Here is a 20,251-nt window from a genome sequence, read left to right as displayed (position 1 = left end):
ACCATTGGAGCATCATATTCTAAGACTGAAAGCACATTTGTGATGTAAAGAACCTGTCTGACGTCTTGGGGTACAGCAGCAAAATTTATTTGTATGAAGTTCAGCACTCAGCCAGCTTTCATTGCTCCATAATGAGTACGCTTGAAGTAGGTTAGTTTAGTTGGAAAATAAACACCTGAGTACTTCACGTCGTGAGCTGCGGCTATTTCGTGATTGTTTAGAAAGTAACTGTTGAATTGTTAGGCAAGTCATTAAGGATCCTTGGCATCTAGAAATCACGAAAGCGTTCACCATGTCTTGTCGGCACTCGAGGGAAAACGAAGTATTCACGCGGACGCAATGTTCGAAGAGTGTCAAATGAATGGCAAAATTCTTGAGTCCACAGGTACGGAAGTGGGCCTGTATATAACAGCACGAATTACACGCTTTAATAATCAGCCAACCTTGTTGTGCCAAAACACCGGACAGAAGTCAATAGCAAATTCCTGATATTAATCGGGCATAATGCTTTGACAGAGTATAGTAGACACTATTTTACACAGACCGCCGCAAAGGTAAATCTCATGACTGTTCCAAGACATGTTGAACTGAGAAAGAACGCCCAAATAATTTAAACTTGATAGAATATGGAAAGGTATGGAATAGGAGAGCGGGCACTACTTATACACCGAGTGGAGTGGAGAAATATTGGAATGGTGACAGGAATAAGCGTCCGGGATTGACAGGAATAAGCGTCCCACACGCACAGCACAGCACTACACGACACAATACGACACGACGCGACACGACACGGCAATCTTTGTCGAACTTAGTGCGCTCTATGGACATGCGCTTTGCAATTTGAATTCCGTGGAGTGCAAACAGCCCCGAGATAGAAGCATTTCCGTGACAAACAGTACAAACTTGACTGCAGCCGCCGCTACAGCGGCGCATCGCTTGAACCGCTCGCTCAATAAGCTCGTAGAACGGTTGCCAGAAGCGAAACGTTACATGAATCTCCGCACCAAGTTCGAACTAAATACAAGACGCTTGTCTACGAAGCTACTTGCTCTGACGATTTTTTTTTCGCTTGGTCTCTGCTTTAGAACCCTTCAGATGCATGTGGCCAGCTGCCAGGATACACATGCTCTTAAACACTTTCTGGAGCGAGGTAGAATGGCGGAAACGCTGAAAAAACGAGGAACATCTAGCTACTGGTGCGCGCAAGAATGCATCCCGATGCGGATGCCGCGGGGTCGGCAACCTCCGCTAACGCCTCTACATCGATGTAGTCGAAGAAGAAAGTCGCATCTGCTTGTGCCAGCTTTGAAGTACATGCTAACTGCGAGTACGCTGGTGCCCTGCTATTCCCAGGGATCGCGCATTTCTCGCGGGACGTGTACTCTTCACCGAATGAAATGCGATGATCCGAAAGCGCGGCCTTTGGCACCACATCATGGGGTGTTAAGAAGCTTGTCGCTCACGGTCGGTTCCAGGTTAGCTGTGCGAGTATTCATGTGCTATATAATGCACATTTTTCAGCCTCTCCCGAAGCATGTTCGCTTCACCACAGAGCAAAATGCATCGCTGTGTAGCGCTCGCGCGCGTGTAGTTTGCTTATGACTGTATCACTGCGCAAGCTTACTTTCTACACATTCTGCTTAGCGCCAATAGCCTGCACCTCTCCTAATATTATGCGCATGATGAACATGCGTACTACCCCTTCAAACCAACGATTTAGACAGTTTCAGTTTCGCAGCTCCGCTCGGGACGTGGCTAAAGTGGCGGTCGCGGGAACTAGTGGCGCTGCAGTCGAGCTTTTCTACATCGTCTGCTGTCGCGCGAGTTTCTCTCGCTGCAGTTACGACAGGCTAGTCAGATTTTCAAGCTGGTTTTTCGTGTGATGATGCTGTTAGTGTTGTGAAAACGTGTTTGTGGGGCAAAATGTGCACTTGGTGACTTCAAGCGAGATACACATGTCATCCTGCTTTGCGCCCGGCAGCACAAGTGGCAACAGAAACGATGCCACCGGTCATCCTTTTTTCAAACCGCCTCGCAATGAAAGCGAATTTAAAAGATGGGAGCAGATGTTGCATCGCAAGGACAGACGGCTCTCTCACACGTATAACATATGTGAGCGTCATTTTGAGCATGAAGACATTATTAAGGAATACAAGCACGTTGTGAATGGGCAAGAGGTCCGAATGCCCCGCGGGAACTGGGCGCTAGTGCCCTGTGCCGTCCCTCGACTCTTTCCCTGCCTGCCAGACCGATTCTCAAAGACAAAAATTGTGAAATTCAGGCGAAAGCCACCAAAAACGCGTGCTGTCATGCAGACTGATAAGTGTGAAGGTCCTTGCAGCGACAATACGTCCTTCTCAGGCGAGCTTGCGTAGAGGCAGCCAGCCCGAATGAGCTGATGCCTCTTTCCAGCTCAGCAGAAGCCAGTACTGCGTCCACTGCACTGACGATTGGCCTGGCGACTGCGACTCTACCATCTACAGAGTGACAGCATGAATCTATACAGGACGAAATCACTGGGAAGGTGTGTGCAGTTTTCTACTGCAGAAAGCTAGCGGCAAGCCATCTAGTCATTCCCAAGGGTGTTGTCGTGGAAGAAGATGGTAGGTGCTTCGTGAACGGCTACAACAAGCTGCACAAGCAGCTGTTCAAAACTGTAGCTTCTGTCACTGGCCTTGAAAAAAATCTGATGGAAACAGATGGCTTAAATATCTGTGCAGCAGTAAATACAAATCTTGATGAACAGCCGACGAAGTCGGAAGTTGTTCGCCACAACCACTGTCATGTTTTTTCGAAACAGCCAATCTGTGCACGTTGCTTGCGTTTGCGGTGACAGGTTCGAGCGAGGAAGAAAACGGCAGCACCTAAGAAGGGCCAGAAGCTGCAGAACTTGAAGAAAAACGCTTTTCGAGCAACTGCCGCGCGGGAGAAAAAATAGAACGTGGTCGTGGCACTGAAAGCAGCGCTCTCAAAGGTTACAGATCAAGGAATTGAAACAGCACTGGTTGATCGCCCACCTTTGCAGCGCCTGGAGTTCATGACATCATTAAAGCAGCTGAAATCAAAGTCAGCATGTGGCATGCGCTACAATGCTGAGTGGTTCTTAAACTCTTTAATGCTGAGGATAGCCAGCCTACGAGCTTACAGGCTTACTTATGACACGAAGATGATGCTTCTGCCCTCTATGAGTCGTCTAACTCAAGTCCTAACAGCCATACCTTACAAGTTTGGGTTCAACTCCATTTTTTTGGAAGCAGTAGAAAAGCAGTTAGGTGGGAGAATGGATGGCAAGGGATTTGACACTGATATTAGATAAAATAAAACTGCGCCAGGCGTACAACTTCAGCAAGTCGACATATAAGATTGACGGCTTCGTCGATTACGGTGACATTTCAGAAAGAAGCACAGAGCTTGCGGACCATGGTCTTGTTCCTTTGTTTGTGCCTGTGCTTGAAAACTAGGTGCAACCTATTGCGACTTTTGCCATGAAAGGAGCTGCACCTAGAAACAGTCTGGCGCAGCTTGTGTTGAAAGCAGTTATCCAACTGCACAAGAATGGAGCGACTGTCGTATTGGTGGTCAGCGATGGCGCTGGAAATACATAATCGTTCAATCTGTCAGCACATGAGAATCAGTGGCAACAATGCATCCTCTTGCCACAAGATTCAACATCCTTGTCTACCTCAGGGGAAGTACCTTCATTTTATGTGTGACATTCCTCACGTCGTCAGATGTGTGCGGAAAGCACAGATAAGCCAGGTATGCCTGAAGTAACACACTTTTATTAATAATATGTCAGCTGAAGTAGAGACACCAATTTTTTTGGTTCAATGGTTTTTTTTTCTTCGGAATGATTAAGCAGTAAATAATCGATGCTTATTCATTTTTTGGAATTACAACTCTTGAGCAGGCTTGCGCAAAAGTTTATGTGAATTAATAGACGAAGGTAGTGACCATACTGCAGTTTTCCTATGCCTCGACCTGGAAGCGTCTGTTACGTCACAGCCGTCGTTCGGCTGTTGAAAACGAAAACTGAAACAGCATCTTGTTTGCGCAATCCACGCGTCTGTCCATGTTTTCTTATGTGCAGCACGCACAGCACAACATAATAAACAAATAACACACGAACAAAATTTGGTGTCACTGCTCTCTTAAGGCAATGGCATGAAAATGTGTATTTGTGACTTTTTTCTTAAACAATACTTCCAGGCTGGAGACTACAATATTGACTTCAGTCACTATCAACTGCTCTTCGAGTCGGAACGAAGAAACACCAAAAGGTCGTCTATAAACTGACGGCAGCTCATGTGCAACCGACGAACCTGCAGAGAATGAACGTGCGGCTTGCTGTGAAGGTTAGCTACAAGGGGCATGTGCACAAAAATTTATAAATCTCAACGCTTTCAGTGTTGGGAGCGGGGTCATCAAACATAACTTTCCCTGGAGGTCTTCTGTCGGAGCACTGCCATTGGCCTGCAGGTCTACAGGGCAGAGGATATGGAAGGACTGGACCACATGGAGGGAACAGAGGCCTTCACGAGTAGAATGAACGGTCTTTTCCATGCACTGAACGCATAACACCCTGCGGAAGGGATCCGAGTGAACTCTCCGAAGATTCAGGTACTTTCCTTAATTTGATATCAGTGGGCGGGCTCTGAGTTGTTTTTTTTTTTTATCGTGATATACCCTTTTGCTTCTCAAGGGTTTGAATCAGTAATCATTGATTTCTTCGGCCAGTTCATCAAGGACTTCCTCCATCAGCTTGATGAAACAGAGCGTAACCACCAACATCGAAACATGCTCCTATTTGCTTCACAGCAAATGACAGAATCTCTACGAGTGACCTTGCTGTCGGCTTTAGACATAATTGATGAGCTGCGCAAAGCAGGTGTGCCTTATTTACTGGCGGCCAGGCTGAACCAAGATCCCTTGGACGTAACACGCGTGCATAATGATGAAATGTTAAACATAGCGCAATTTTCTTGAAGTAGTAGAGTATAAGCAGCAGCCTGTTCTAAAGAAAAAAAAATTTGTTGTAAATGTGTGCAATTACTAACAACTTTTTGCCTGCTTTCTTTTTTTTTCAGAGATTATTTGGCATTGTTCTCTCTTTTCACGGCGATGATGACCATCCCACGATCATACAGTTCAGCCAGATTTATAGGTTTTTGTCCCTGTTCACTCTTGTGAAGAATGCAGTGAAAGGGAACTGTTCTGGAGCCGCTGAAAGTATTCTCGGGTCGCTCCATGACAGCCTCGCAGAAAAGGCAAAGGCTGCTGCGGAGCTCAGAAATGCTGTGGAAGAAAAGCTATGCAAGAAGCTTCTTAGCAACAGCTATCTTTCGAGTGAAAGTGGTGACATGGGTGACCATGGATACGAAAGAGCCGGACCAGAAGAAATGGTTGTCTATTATTTAGCAGGATATGTGCATAAGAAGATAACTAAGGCAATGCATTGTAAGGATTGCCACGTCACTTTGACGGCTGCTCCTGGACAAGCCAGCCCAAGTGATGTTGTTCAGAGGCACTTGAATGACTTGAGGTCGTTCAAGCCAGGATGCCTTCGCGAGCCGTCATTAAGGCTGTGCGCAGTCATAAAGAAGATAGAGAACATTGTTCACAAAGCCCTTGAGAAACGCGTTGTATTTGGTGACCTGTTCTGGGAGGTGCTAGACAAGCTTGAAGAGTCCTCTGTGCCTGCAGTCGGTTGTCATGTTCACTGCCAGGAAGTCACTGCTAAAGTGATCAAGTTTTACGTCATTATGAGGAGGCACTTTTTTTTCAGGAAAATGAACTCTGAAATGTTGGTAACTGCTCAAATGTAGTTAGCGAGAAAGAGAGTAAAACTGCTGTAAGCACCCATAAATGGAACGGTTTTTGCAGAAAGATGTTTTTTCTATTTCCATGGAAGCGTTTGACATATAAAATAAATGTATCCTCAAGAGATCGATAAATTGTTTTTAAAAATGGCGCAGTTCAACGAACAATGTGCCGTAAAAGAGCTGTACAATGAAATATTCAAACAAGTTTGTCTTGCCTTATTCATATCAGGTTCAATTATTGTAACCTAATGAACACAAGAAAACACAGATTCTTTCGTTGCACAGATTCGGCTGCACGTGGGCGTTCAGAACACAACTCAATACTTGCGGACTGAAACAGTTTTGCCATAAATTCTGATTGGTGTGAAGTGCTATAACCGCCAGAAAGAACGTATATATATAGTGACACACGAGAAGGTTGGGACGATAGACGCCTAAAGGGCGAAGCGCGCCGATCGTGCAGCGCCTCGTTCAGATATCGTTCGCCCCAGCCCCAGTGGTTGTACCCTTGTGTCCTCCAGGCGGAACAGCTTTCCGCCACGTACCAACAGCAGTTATGCCATATTATTGTTTGCTCACGACGCAAAAAAAAATTAATTTACCTGCAAGTATGGGCGCGGCGCCGCCCCTCTTTACGAGTGTGTAGCGGACGACGCGCGAGATGTGTAGAAAAGCGCGACTGCAGCGCCGGTAGTTCCAGCAACGTCCACGATAGGCACGCCAGCAAGCGGCGAGTATAGGGAGCTGCGAAACTGAAACTGTCTTAGAACGTTGCTTCAAACAGCACCCGAAACACGATGTTGCAAGACAGAGTACATAGAGATGATATAATGAATGTAATGATGATCTATTGGGGCCAGCGAGGTCGTTGGCTGGTACCGAAAGTGCTGTGATTGTACCCGCGCCCGTTATAAGCCTTACGTAGGTATAATGCATCTGCAGGCTGTGAGAATCTGCACCCAGTGGCTCTTGTAATTAGTTCGTCTTACTTAAATATAAAAATAATTAAAGAAAGGTGGTCTGTGCACTGAGTAACCGAAGCGGCGGCAGCAGCACAGGATAAGGCAGGTGTCGCTGCCTATTCCTCAGCAAATAAAGCTGGTGTGGTATATAAACTACTTCTATTTATGCTTTGGTTTGGTTTACTGGGGTTTAACGTCCCGAAACGACTCAGGCTATGAGGAACGCCGTAGTGAAGGGCTCCGGAAATTTTGACCACCTGGGGTTCTTTAACGAGCACTGACATCGCACAGTATACACGGGCCTCTAGAATTTCGCCTCCATCGAAATTCGGCAGCCGAGGCCGAGTTCGAACCCGCGTCTTTCAGGCCAGCAGCCAAGCGCCATAACCACTGAGCCACCGCGGTGGGTTATTTACACTTTCGTGTTACTAAACGAGACGAAAACGAGGCGCCGGCGAGCTCCCTTGTTCTGGCCCAAAAACTGAACTGTCCTAAATGTTTCCCACAAAAGAAAGTAACTTAGTCCCTAAAAAAGGACTAATTACAGAAAACAAAAGCTAAGTTACCACCTTACATACGTTCTCAGTGGCCCATCTCTGAGTGCCAATTATGATCAATCGAACAGAAAGTTTAAAAAAGACATTAAAAGCAATTAATTAATGCTGACATAAATTAATCACATTTTTTTATGTGAAGCATGTTTTTTGTCATGTCAGGTGGAGTGTATACAAGTCTTTTTAAAATTTTTTCCGCCGTGTTTATAGGCTGCTTTTAGTGTATTCTTTACTATGTATGTTTACCGTGAGCGTTCTCTCGTCCTCACGAAACGCCACCTGAGCAAAGCTGCTTTAGCCTTAAGGATCTCTGAAAAATTTCATTCAAACCATTGGCGAAAGGTATAGCCTTCCCGTGGGGCCACGCTCCTTCCGAGCGGTAGAGCGATGCCCGCCGGCCGCCAACGTATACGAAGAGCCGACACACGCCTCGCGTCGTCGTCGTCGTAAGCGAGAGAATAAAAACTATTTCTTGTTATCTCTTCGAACGGATTCGACCGGGCAGCGGTCAGAAGCGTTGTGCCGAGCAACAAATGCTGCGCAAGCCGCCCTTCGTCAAGTCCTTGCCGTCCTGTCGGCGACTGAACCCCGCGAGTGTGGGCTCTTCGGGCCTAAGAAGTCGAGAGAGGGAACGGGTCGGGACTCCCTCAGCGAGGCATCGACGAACGGCCACCGCTGTCTTTTTTTCTTTATATCTTCGTTTTATTTTCTTGTCGGCGTTTGTTGGCTATGCGTAAGTACGTGTGCGTGTGTGTGTTCCTAGTGTTTGGTCACTGCAGCAGCAGCAGCAGCAGCAGCAGCACCCGCCTTGCCTGATTAATGCGCCTCGGCAGGTCACGCCTCGGAGGAGGACGCCGGTTCACCCTTTGCTGCTCGTTGGCGAAGGTCCACGCTTCTTTACGGCGTGCGGTGGACGACGCGTTCCCAGTGCGCACATTGAGTGTGTGTGTGTGTGTGTGTGTGTGTGTGTGTGTGTGTGTGTGTGTGTGTGTGTGTGTGTGTGTGTGTGTGTGTGTGTGTGTGTGTGTGTGTGTGTGTGTCTGTACACTTGCCGCTGAATTCCTCGCTCGCAGTTTCTTTTCTTCCCTGGCCCTTCGCGCCCATCCTCATCCGAAGCAGTGGCGCGCCAGCTGCGGGGCTCCTCCCCTGCGCTGTTTCGATCAAAGCACCCCTTTTCCGCCCGGGTCGGCCCTTGTGAAATGGGCATTTCCGTCAAACCGCGAGCGGAAAATTACCCCGAGAGGGGCCCGCCTATAGGTGTACATTAATCGGGAAGTGCCGGAAACGGAAGGTCGGGCCGACCTGCAATGCGTTACACCGGCGGGCACCGGCAGTGAGCGCATCGTGTTCCGCCACCTCGGCGAAGGTGCTGATGGTTCCTGGAATAGGCTGGAAGACTCGGAAGCGCCGCATATCTTTCTCTTTTTCGTCTGTTATAGCCATTCGCCCAGTTTAGCCGCCTCGTTGATTCCGCCACGTCTGTCAATACTTCGGAACCATGCATTCTATCTACCAACGGCCATTGCCCCAAGAAAACATTTGTTCTTTCGCACTGCTCTTTTCTCGACAAAAAAAAAAAATCGTTTAATGTGTGTGTAGCTGCGGATTTTTCAGTCAGCAACGTGCGCCCCGAAATTGTGGCTTCTGCAAAAAATGCCCCAACAAGATGGGGATCCACCCGCGACTCCTCTCAGAGTCGCGCATTTGCAAACTCAAATACTGTATACGCTAATTATCTAAGCAAAGTATTGTGGTTTTGTAAAAGTTACAGCAGGCGTCAGCAAACTACGCTCTGAATACACAAGACTCCTCGCAGGTTTGAACTTGCTAGCGATTGGACGACGCCTTAAGTATATATAATACCGTTGGTTGTCACCGAGCGAGCACGCAGGCAGTGGTCACGTTGAAGCAGGTAAGTTATTTCAGTCTCTGATTAGGTGCGCCAGTCTATAGTTTCTACAGCGCTCCAAGATCGGAGAACCCGGCTGGAGTTCACGTCCTAAAAAAAAAAAATAGCAGTGCTGGATCGCCCTGTCCCGTTGCTGTCCACGGTGCGCCTTTCGAACGGCGCCGCTGTCGTATACATACATACATCTGTACTTCGTAATCTGTTGCTCCTAATCTTCGTTCACATTATACACGCTTCGGACTAAACTTTTGGTCGCCCCTCAGTTGTCGAACGCCAGCGTGGATGCGAAACGATTAGTCAAAACACAAATAAAACATTGCCCGTTGCACCGAGAGAGGGCCCGGCGATTGCCAGCCGCGGCTTCAATTTCGAGATGCCCACGGAACGCACGCGGGACACGAACGGCGCGGGGCGGCACTGCGCGCCGTTTGTTGCTCTCGAGTCGGCGCTTAATTGGCCGCTCCTGTCAGCATTCCATTATTTCAACTGGTTCGGGAGCGACCGCTGCGACCACCCGCAGCCTCGTGCAATCCGCTACCTGACCCCCTCGCATACGAGGATATATACGGCGAGACGGTCTAACCAAAGTCGCTTTTAATTACACGCTCGCAGAGTTGGCGCGCAGGAGGAATCGATCAGCGGGAATCGCATTGCCGCCGCATCTCGGCGGACACGAGCGAGCAGCGCAGGCCGCTGCTCGCTACCAGTCGCGGGCCTGCACGCGTGCGCACAGGGGCGCGAGGCCTTGGAACCGGAAGCCCGCGCGCGCGCCTAATGATTTTCCCGCAAAGCCACTAAACGCGAGCCATTATGAGATGGACCAGTTTGCATTTCACCCGAAGCAGTGGGGGAGAAGGCGCGCAATACATCTGTCGGAGCTTTGCCAGCGCCTCCTTTGCTGGGTCTGCTAGTCTAGTCCCTGGAGGAACGCTTTTGCACGCCGAGAGGTTGGGGTGCGATGCGCGCCTGCGGCGGCGCACGTTAGTGTGGTCTGGCTCCTTCGTTCTTTTTTTCTTTTTTGATTCAGCGTGCTCTAGCTTTGCATATATTCTGGTTTGATTAATCTGTGCTCACTTTTTTTTTTTAGTCGAACACCCAACCTGGCGTTTCATGTTCCTAATTTTTTTTTCCATCTCCTGCCACAGGCGACCGTTGTCCCTTCCTTCCAAGTTATCTCCCTCTCTGTCTGCGCTTAAGCTGATCGTTTTGTTCTACGCGATCATCACCCTTATCACCGCCATCCTCTTGTTCGTAATCCCCCAGCAACAATAACAACGGCAGCAGCAACATGCACAACATCATCAACAACTGCCCGCGAGACGCAATGAGCCGTAACATGGGGGCTCATCTTAGCAGTAATTGCCTCATTTCGCATTAAAAGAAAAAAAGACGGGAGAGGGGGGGGCAGGAGGAAGAGGGGGGAGGTTAGGCGGCGCCGCGCGTCAGGCGAGCGAGGCTACCGAGCGGCCGACGAGCAGTCACCCATCGCGTGCATCTCCTTCCTTCTCCCGATCCGTCGGCTGAGTCTTCCAGCCACGGACAAGTTGAAGCCGGGGCAAATGCAATACGCCGGGTTCGCGGTGGCGGCGGCGGCGGCCTACATCCCCGGCGAAGCCCACGCGCGCCCGGACGTCGTCGCGGACGCGCGACTGCCGCGCTGCAACCCAGCGATGCCGGCAAGCACGTTCCGCGGGTGCACAGCGTCGAGCAGGATGCTGCCTCCATCCTCGCCATTAGACGCACGGCGGTGCAGCGCGCGGTAATAACGACATTTCTCATCCTCGCGGGACGGAGCAAGGCGAGGCGAGAAACGGCAAAAAAATGAAGGGAAACACGCCGCGAAGCCCTCCGGATGACTTCCCCTCAACTAGCTATCGGTCAGCTTAGCCTTACCACCGCCTATCCCCTTCCAGACGCTCGCTGCTTACCTGCCAATTCCTCTCTGCAAAACGTCCTCTTCTTACTATGTATATGTACATAAGCACCCGTGCCTTCTTTTTCTTCTTTCTCCCATTTTTTTTTGTGCCAGAGGGAGCGTCGCGATGCACGAACACGCACGCAGCAAGACGCAGTCGCCTCGCCCGGCGGCTCGGGCAGGTTTAGTTTCCGCGTTGTTGCACGCCGTTATAGCGCTGCTGCGCTCCGCATTAGCGACGGATAACTACGCGTTTTGCCACGCGATGGGTACGGGCACGGGGGCGCACGAAGAAAAGAGCAGCCCGGCTGGGGTCGCGCGCGCACCTATCTGAGCGTGGCGTGAGAGCGAGCACGTTTGCATCTCGGGCCGAATGTTGGCGCAATGAGACGGACTCATGCATGTGCATATAGATATGTCTGTGACGAGCACGCCGCGCATCGTCAGCTGCTGGCGAGGATGCGCCGAAATGGAAGAGGAAAGAACACAAAAACCGAACGTCTCACGCAAAGAGATGCGCTATTTCATACAAGGCTTAACAATTGTTACTTGTGCGAAGGCTTTCGAAGCTAATACAATGATATAGCCAGTTTTTTTTTCTTGTGATGAGATAATTGTCCATTATAAGTAGGTGTCCACATTTGATTGCATATATGCATCAGTGGTAAATTATCTCCCTTTAACACCCAACACTTTTCACTCGCTTCGCTTTGAGGAGTTCACTAATGTCTACACCGCCCCTCCCTCCGTACTTTAAGCGTTCAACAGCGACAGTGTTAGCATACGATAGTGCACATAGCAGGCATTTTTCTAATATGCAGCATAATAAAAATGTGGAATCAGAAGCCTCACCACACCTACGCCACACCCTGATCCGTCTGAAGGGAGCCCTTCTGCTAGACATGGCAGCTTCAGATATATCGAGACATCATCGTCATCATCATCATCAGCCTGACTACGCCCATTGCAGGGCAAAGGCCTCTCCCCTATATCTCCAATTAACCCTGTCCTGTGCCAGCTGCGGCCACCTTATCCCCGCAAGCTTCCTAATCTCATCCACCTAACTTTCTGCCGGCCCCTGTTGCCCTTGCCTTCTCTCTGTATCCAGTGCGTTACCCTTAACAACCAGCGGTTATCTTGCCTTCGCATTACATGCCCTGTCCAAGCCCATTTCTTCCTCTTGATTTCGACTAGGATGTCATTAACCCGGGTTTGCTTCCTGGACCACTCTACCCTCTTCCTGCCTCTTAACCTTACACCTATCATTTTCCTTACCATAGCTCGCTGCGTTGTCCACAATTCAAGTTGAACGTTTTTCGTTAGCCTCCACGTTCCTGCCCCATAGGTAGGATACAGCGGTTTTATACTTTTATCCTGAGGGATATTGGAAAACTGCCATTCATGATCAGAGAGAACCTGCCTCCATTCTTACTCCTCTAGTTATTTTTCTCTCGTGATCCGGATCTGCGGTCACTACCTGCCCTAAGTACATGTATTCCCTTGCCACTTCCATCGCCTCGCTACCAGTCGTAAACTGCTGTTTCCTTCCGAGACTGTTGAACATTACTTTGGTTTTCTGCATATTAATTTTCGAGGCATAGCAGTTTACCAAAAAGTTTGTACATACAACATGAGTTACTGGTGAATCTAGCACCGCCTCACCTATAATCAGTAGACTGACACTGTCATAATGATACGGTGGATTTCAATTTATATTGAAAAAGATGATTTCATGTTTTCAAATATGTATTGTCACAACAAAACTAGCATTAGTCGCGGTACATCATGCCCATTGCAGTTATTATGCAGCATATTTATTTATTATTCGTCGATTTAGAGCATAAGAACACGGTGCTGGACCGCTAGAACGACAGTAATCGAGCTTTTAGGGGAAGCCTTTCAGTTATGTAAATGCTTAATAGTACTTTACGCTGAATAGATACACCTTGGTTATGATGATCGCCACTCATATATACCAGGTGTTTCGGGGAAGCCAGCCACTAATTTAAAAAATAGGCTTTTTGAGATAACAGTACGGGTTTTGCGGCATAATAGTGCTAGTGCTGGCGGCCTCAGGGAGAACTTGTCTATAGTAAGCTGGCTAACAAAACTCTAATAGTTAACGTTCTGACTATTAGAGTTTGGCACCTGGCTGAAAAAATATGTTTTTTGGAATGCCAAAAACGCGCTTCCCGATTGTGATGTTCCTCAACAATGGCCATTTCAATTCGAAAATCCCGCGCCCTCGGTGAGCACTCGGCGACGTCCATCAAATCGCGTCACTCTGAGGCGCAGGTGTCACGTGGCCTTCTCTGCCACGCCTCGGCTGGCGCTGCGAGAGAAGCACCTTGGAAAATCGCGTTCTTGAAATTCTGAAAACTAATATGGCTATTACTAACAGCCAGCTACAAATATATACTTGCAACTAGGTGTCCAAAACTAATTGTTAAAAAGTTAAGCATTAGAATTTAGATAGCGAGCTTACTAGTAAAGTTAAAAAATTAACCGGTTTTCTGGTCTCTGCCAACACTGGTATTACTATGCCGCAAAAGCCATACTGTTACTTAAAAAGTCTATTTAAAAAAAATAGTGGCGGGCTTCCCTGAAACACCTGGTATACCATGTGTTGTGCAGTTTTATAGAGATCATAAACGAGATAATAGAGATCATAATAGAGATCATAGAGTGTCCTCCTATAATTTTCCCGGCTCAGTTTTTTTTTTGTTATCAAAATGCGGGCTTGTACGCAAGATGCGAGGGGTAACGAAGTAGCGACTGTTAATTTGTGTCATGCTGTTATAAGTTAAGTGCAAGTATTTTAACCTGTTCTTCACACTTCTTGCTTGAAGTGTGTTGAGCCAAAGAGACTTAATCATGTGTGTCACGCTATCAGTTCATTTGTACGAAATAAATCTAGCCGCAGTTCTTTGAGCTCTTTCTAGCTTGGTAATGTTTTTCACTGTGAAAGGGTCCCACAAACACGAAGCGTACTCCATACGCGGTCTTAACAATTACGTTTCAAAGCTTGCGTCGAATCTTTGGGGCAGATGTCATTAATATGTATGTCCTTACTTATGATTTCTGCAACTGTAACTCCGAGAGATTTAACAGAAGACGATTTAACAGCCGAGATATTTAACAGCTGATAAAGTACTTATTAAATTCATCTGCAACTTATTTAGCATATTTGACTTGAGAGCCGCCGGCTATTAACACAATAATGTTGAATTTCACCTTAGTGGAAACTCATTTCATCTTAGTTTCCGCAAAGTATCCACGAAGTTGAAACTGCCGCATTATGCTTTATGCAAATAACTACATGTCTAATGTCAGGGTTGCAGCATTACGTCCTCGCGTTCAAAACACTCGTCTCAAAAGCCCTGCGTCGTTCTCGTCGCAAAAGCCGCAGTGTCATATTCCCGATGTCATAATCCCCCCGCACTAAAAAGTCCCGTACCAGAATCCCCGTGCCATTCTCAGTACCTTCAACCGACAGCGCTTCAGCCCTGCAACCAGCACTTTTCCGGTCTCTTGAGAGCTAATGCCTCAGGAAGCCTTGATGAAATAATACAATAATAAGAAGTAAAAAAGCTCCAGGGTCGTTGACGTGGCCGATATTCCAGCGAGAAAAAACACGTTTTGCAGAACATGCCAAAGGGGAGCCATATGAAAATATCAATAAAATTCAAACACGCCCCTGAAGATGTTCAAGCGGCCAACCGTTAAGGACGGTGCAGCCTGTTTTGGAGGTATTTAAGGTCAGATCAGGCCAAGAAAAGCGCCTGTTCGCTACGAAGGTGGTCAGCGCGCAAAACAGGATGCCATGCGTTAGGATGGATGCAAGTGTCATGGGCATCGGCACAACAAGACGAGAAATGATGTGCGCGGCCAGTGCTCTCAGAGATCATTTTATCCGCAGTGCAGGTAACATCTGTCATCTACCGGACACTGAAACATGTTACATGTACAGGCGATAATATTTTATTTACTATTCTCTGTTTCAGGCCTGCAGCCGATCGACACGACATATTGTGTACCGGGGCAGTTGACGCGAGCCGATGTGTCGGGGGAGACTGACATCGGTATACTGTCGAGCGCCACCCGTGGCAGATGCTAACTGCTGCTCTGGGGCTGACTCTGTCGCAAGCAGCCTTGCGCTAAATGATTCTGCTGGGGAAAGCTTATGCCGGACGGAACAACTTTTCATGTGAGATCACTGCCGCAAATTGATGCGATGCGGTCCTGATAGCAGCTCCAGTGCGTTAGTACGCAGGATGGGTCGCTTTGCATTTCTCAGGAGCCATCCACAGCATCTTTTCGCTGTAGCTTCCTTCGACGTTCAGAGCGCAACCTCAGCAGCGACTAAGGAAGATACGCGTAGTATTCTTCGTACAAAATTTAGCGCAAAACACGACACTCACAAGAAAGGTGGACAGGACAACGCGATACTGACAACTGATCCTTTATTGGAAAGAAACACGTAATATATAGGCACACCGTCACACCACCTATCAGCTGCAGCAAACGTCAGAATGATGTAAAGGGTCATAAGGGTCCACCTTTCCACCAAGGGTCCACCTGTCCACCTTTCTTGTGAGTGTCGTGTTTTGCGCTAACTTTTGTACGAAGAATAATGCACCAACTAGCCCAGCAACAAGTGTTACTTGAATACGAGTAGTAATTATACAAACAAACAAACAAACAAACAAACAAACAAACAAACAAACAAACAAACAAACAAACAAACAAACAAACAAACAAACAAACAAACAAACAAACAAACAAACAAACAAACAAACAAACAAACAAACAAAATAAGAACGACCCAGCGGTGGAAGGAATACAAATGCGGAGGAACAGGGCACGTGAAAATGAACGAGTTCGCGAATAATGAGCGTAATATTAAGACGACGCAAATCGATCGGCTCTCGGGGCCACTGACGGATCTATACGGCAGCAACCGGTACCTTTCCCTCACCTCGTGCTCTTTATATTCTCTACTTTTTTTTTTGTTTTCTCCGCGTAGTTATCTGTGGGCGCCCTAATCGACTCCGCGCCCAGAACGAATAAATCTGCCGGCCGCCTCTCCCGCGGGCACAAGCGAGAGCTCGCGCGGGCACGTGCGGATGCACGCTCGGCTGAGCCCGCGCGGTATAACTTGCGCCACGCATTCCCAGAGCTTCGCATCGGCAACGCTTGGCTGCTCTTCGATGTGCGCACTACTGCGTACACGCCATCGGCGCCACCGAGCCCCTGGCATTCATTTGGGGCCGCGAGCTTAATTCCGCGCCGGGCCCGGCGCGCACGAGCTTTCCCCGTGCAGCAGGGATTCTGGCTACCTGATTGGAGAACGCGGCGCTAATGCTGTTTGTGATGCACTTCTGCTGCCCGGACATCCTTTAATTACTGTCTGTGCTTGTTCTACATAATGAAACCATAAAGAACACGGTTCCTTAAAAAGCAATGCGGTCGGCCTGTGTTACAAGCTATATGCTCCGACTCCCTTAGAACGCCTGGGAGCAAATAAATATTATATAGTATGCGGGTCAGGGGGCTCTATTAAACTGCATCTGACTGCAGCCCATGGGGAATGCGCGATGAAACAGGTTGGCCAAAGGGCTGCGTCCTCCGAGAGGTCCTCGCTGGCCATGCAAAAAATGCGACGATCTAGACTATACTCCCGCACTGTAAGGACATAAGGAGGCGATGGCTACGCTGTATTTCATATGATGTGTAACTATCTTTCGAGCACGGTGGGGCTTAGGATAAAAAGATAAACATCTAGAGTCAGCAGCAGATACATTTGCTGCTGCTTCTTGGCGTTATCTACAGGTCGTGTTTCAAAAATTGCACCCTCGCATTCGTCCCATTAAATAAAGGTTTATTTACATATTTCCGAGCTGTAAGCAAGTCAGATCTTCTTTTTTCTTCACTGAGCAACTGATTTTGTAACTCCCAAACCTACTACGGCTGGTACGGAATTATTTTGCGGGCACTTCAGCCGGGTGCTTTAGCTGCTGCTTCCTATTCTACAGATACTGTATGCGCTCGCCGTTTAGCACCTTCCTTGCGGGACCACCTTTATTCTTTCTTTTTTTTTCTTACCTCCGGCATCTGTGAAAATAGTGCAAAGAAGGAGACGACAGCTTCTTCGGCAGAATAGCTGCGACAGATGGTCGCAGAACAAATGCTAATGAACGCGCCTGCATTCCGGTATGGCATGATTAAGCTCGATTGACATAATGATCATAAATGAAGTGCGTTGCGCCGACGCAAAACCATGACGTAGAAATATGAGGCCAAAGGTTAAGTCGATACCGCCTCGTTCTGAGCACCTCTCAAGACATAATGCCTTTAAACTCGCATATGCGACGATCTTTGCTTCGAATTTAAGGCAGAAAGCTGGGCAAGTTGGAGTTTAGATAGTGAAGAGATTGTACTATAGCGCTAAGCCGCCGGCACGAAAGGAGCGCAGACAGCACAAACAAACGCTCGTCTAAGCGGCGGATGCCCCTCGAAGGATGCCCTCCAGCCGTTGGCTTGGACTGATTTTCATGATGTCGTTATGAGCGCGTGGTTAATCACCTGTCAAGCTGGGTTATTTGTTCTAAATCCCCTCTCAGGCTAGCGTTGCAGAGATTAGCCGCAGATTAATGGCGACGTCATGGAAAGCAGCCGACGCCATTGGCAGCAGGGCCTCTTCGAGAGGTATTTAGTGAAAGCTCCCTGCGTCCTCATTCACAATTTCGAGTGAAGAAAGGCGGAGAAAATAGCAAGGGTGGTGCCTGAATCGTTCTATCGTCGCCTCTTTATTCCGCAGGGCTCCCTCCAACCGTTGACGAAATAAAGCAAATTTTTGTTTTAAAGTCTTCCACTATTATGTCGTGGGACTGCGGCGCTCAAGCACGAAAAATGACCTGACAAGGCTAGCGTAGCACAGTGGGGGTGAGGAAAAAAAAATACTTAGCCACGCACAAAAACGGTTCAACCTAAGAAAATGTCGGAAATAAAATTTAAACAGAAGGCAGGAAAGCAGTGTTACCTTACTCGCGTACGCAAATTGGTACTAAATGCAGTATTTTTTGACAGTAAAAGAAACAGAGACGCAAGCAGCGATAAAGCATAAACTGCACATTTTTATTTTGTAGATCGGACTGCACACAATGAAAGAAAGCAGAAAATCGGTAAACATACCCTCGTTAACGGCCGTTGTACCACCCCTGAACGGGTGCGTCGAAAGATTACGGGTGGGGTTGAGAGTGACGACTTTGAATGATTAAATGTCCCAGAGGTTTTGAGAGTAGTTTTGAAACCACTAATATTCCTTAAAAATGAAATCTATAGCAGGAAGTGGTTTAGCTTCCCTTCTTAGGGCCTGAATAACGTTTGAAATCTTGACAAAACCGACACCGAAGCGAGCACCGAAACTGACTCCAAATCCAGCGCCGAATATGACGCCGATATTTCCTACAAGACCGGGCATCTACACACGAAAAATAATATACTGAGCCCTCTTGGCTGGATTTGAGCCAGAACTGGGAGATGGCCCAGCGCCTAGCGCTTTACAACACGTAGATATCACTACAATGGTGTGCGCAACGTTTGCTACTGGCATTTGTAGCTCCTATACCGTGCCACTCGCTAGAGGTGCAGAGAGCGCGCACTGATAACAGATAGCGCTACTTTAAGGGCGTTGATGATTGGTGCAATAAATTAGGGGTAGGAACGCCTGCAGCACTGACACGGAGGTAGTACCGTAATCATTGTTACTGGCCACCAACCACGTCTAGCACATTAGTTCTGTATGTACAGCCGGCCAAATCTTTAGCTGGCGTGCGCTACGGCCGCATTGGCTGAAAGGGTGTCCCTTGACGGGGAAAATACGCTTGGATCTTGAGCTGTATCCGGCTATATATAGCACTGCCAAAGGACAGGGACGCGAGGAAATGCGTGATGACAGGCACACAGAGACGTGGAAGACTGAAGCACCCAACAAGACCAGACAGACGTTTCGCTCCGAAAACCAGGTAAACAAACTAGCGAACGAACCAGCCAAAAAAAAAAGAATAGTCACTGCTTAGATAAATACCGCTCCCTGCACGACAAAGTCTCTAGTCATATTCACGGAAGAGAACCTAAGAAAGCAAGTATGTTCTTACCAACGGTACCATAGACAATCTGGAGCCTTGTCATTGGTTGTGCACTCGAACGTGCGGTTATAAGATGTTCAGGCTGAAATAAAAGAGAGAGCGAGAGCAAACCTTTAATAAACAAATATAGAGGATAAGCCGGCGCAGGTAGTGAGTGCCGGCATCTTCTTGGTACACGTCCCTAGTCCGGATGGATGGATGGATGGATGGATGGATGGATGGATGGATGGATGGATGGATGGATGGATGGATGGATGGATGGATGGATGGATGGATGGATGGATGGATGGATGGATGGATGGATGGATGGATGGATGGATGGATGGATGGATGGATGGATGGATGGATGGATGGATGGATGGATGGATGGATGGATGGATGGATGGATGGATGGATGGATGGATGGATGGATGGATGGATGGATGGATGGATGGATGGATGGATGGATGGATGGATGGATGGATGGATGGATGGATGGATGGATGGATGGATGGATGGATGGATGGATGGATGGATGGATGGATGGATGGATGGATGGATGGATGGATGGATGGATGGATGGATGGATGGATGGATGGATGGATGGATGGATGGATGGATGGATGGATGGATGGATGGATGGATGGATGGATGGATGGATGGATGGATGGATGGATGGATGGATGGATGGATGGATGGATGGATGGATGGATGGATGGATGGATGGATGGATGGATGGATGGATGGATGGATGGATGGATGGATGGATGGATGGATGGATGGATGGATGGATGGATGGATGGATGGATGGATGGATGGATGGATGGATGGATGGATGGATGGATGGATGGATGGATGGATGGATGGATGGATGGATGGATGGATGGATGGATGGATGGATGGATGGATGGATGGATGGATGGATGGATGGATGGATGGATGGATGGATGGATGGATGGA

At 48.1% G+C, this 20,251-nt stretch overlaps 1 pseudogene; it reads left to right on the top strand.

Moving 5' to 3' along the window:
- The first annotated feature begins 4,331 nt into the window (after positions 1 to 4,331).
- Positions 4,332 to 15,279, top strand: LOC149351950 (uncharacterized; annotated as a pseudogene).
- Positions 15,280 to 20,251: the final 4,972 nt, after the last annotated feature.

This window comes from Amblyomma mixtum, chromosome 3 (genome assembly GCF_055824585.1).
Source record: "Amblyomma mixtum isolate Tamu chromosome 3, ASM5582458v1, whole genome shotgun sequence".
NCBI classification, from domain to species: Eukaryota; Metazoa; Arthropoda; class Arachnida; order Ixodida; family Ixodidae; genus Amblyomma; species Amblyomma mixtum.
This window is presented reverse-complemented; position numbering and strand designations above follow the sequence as displayed.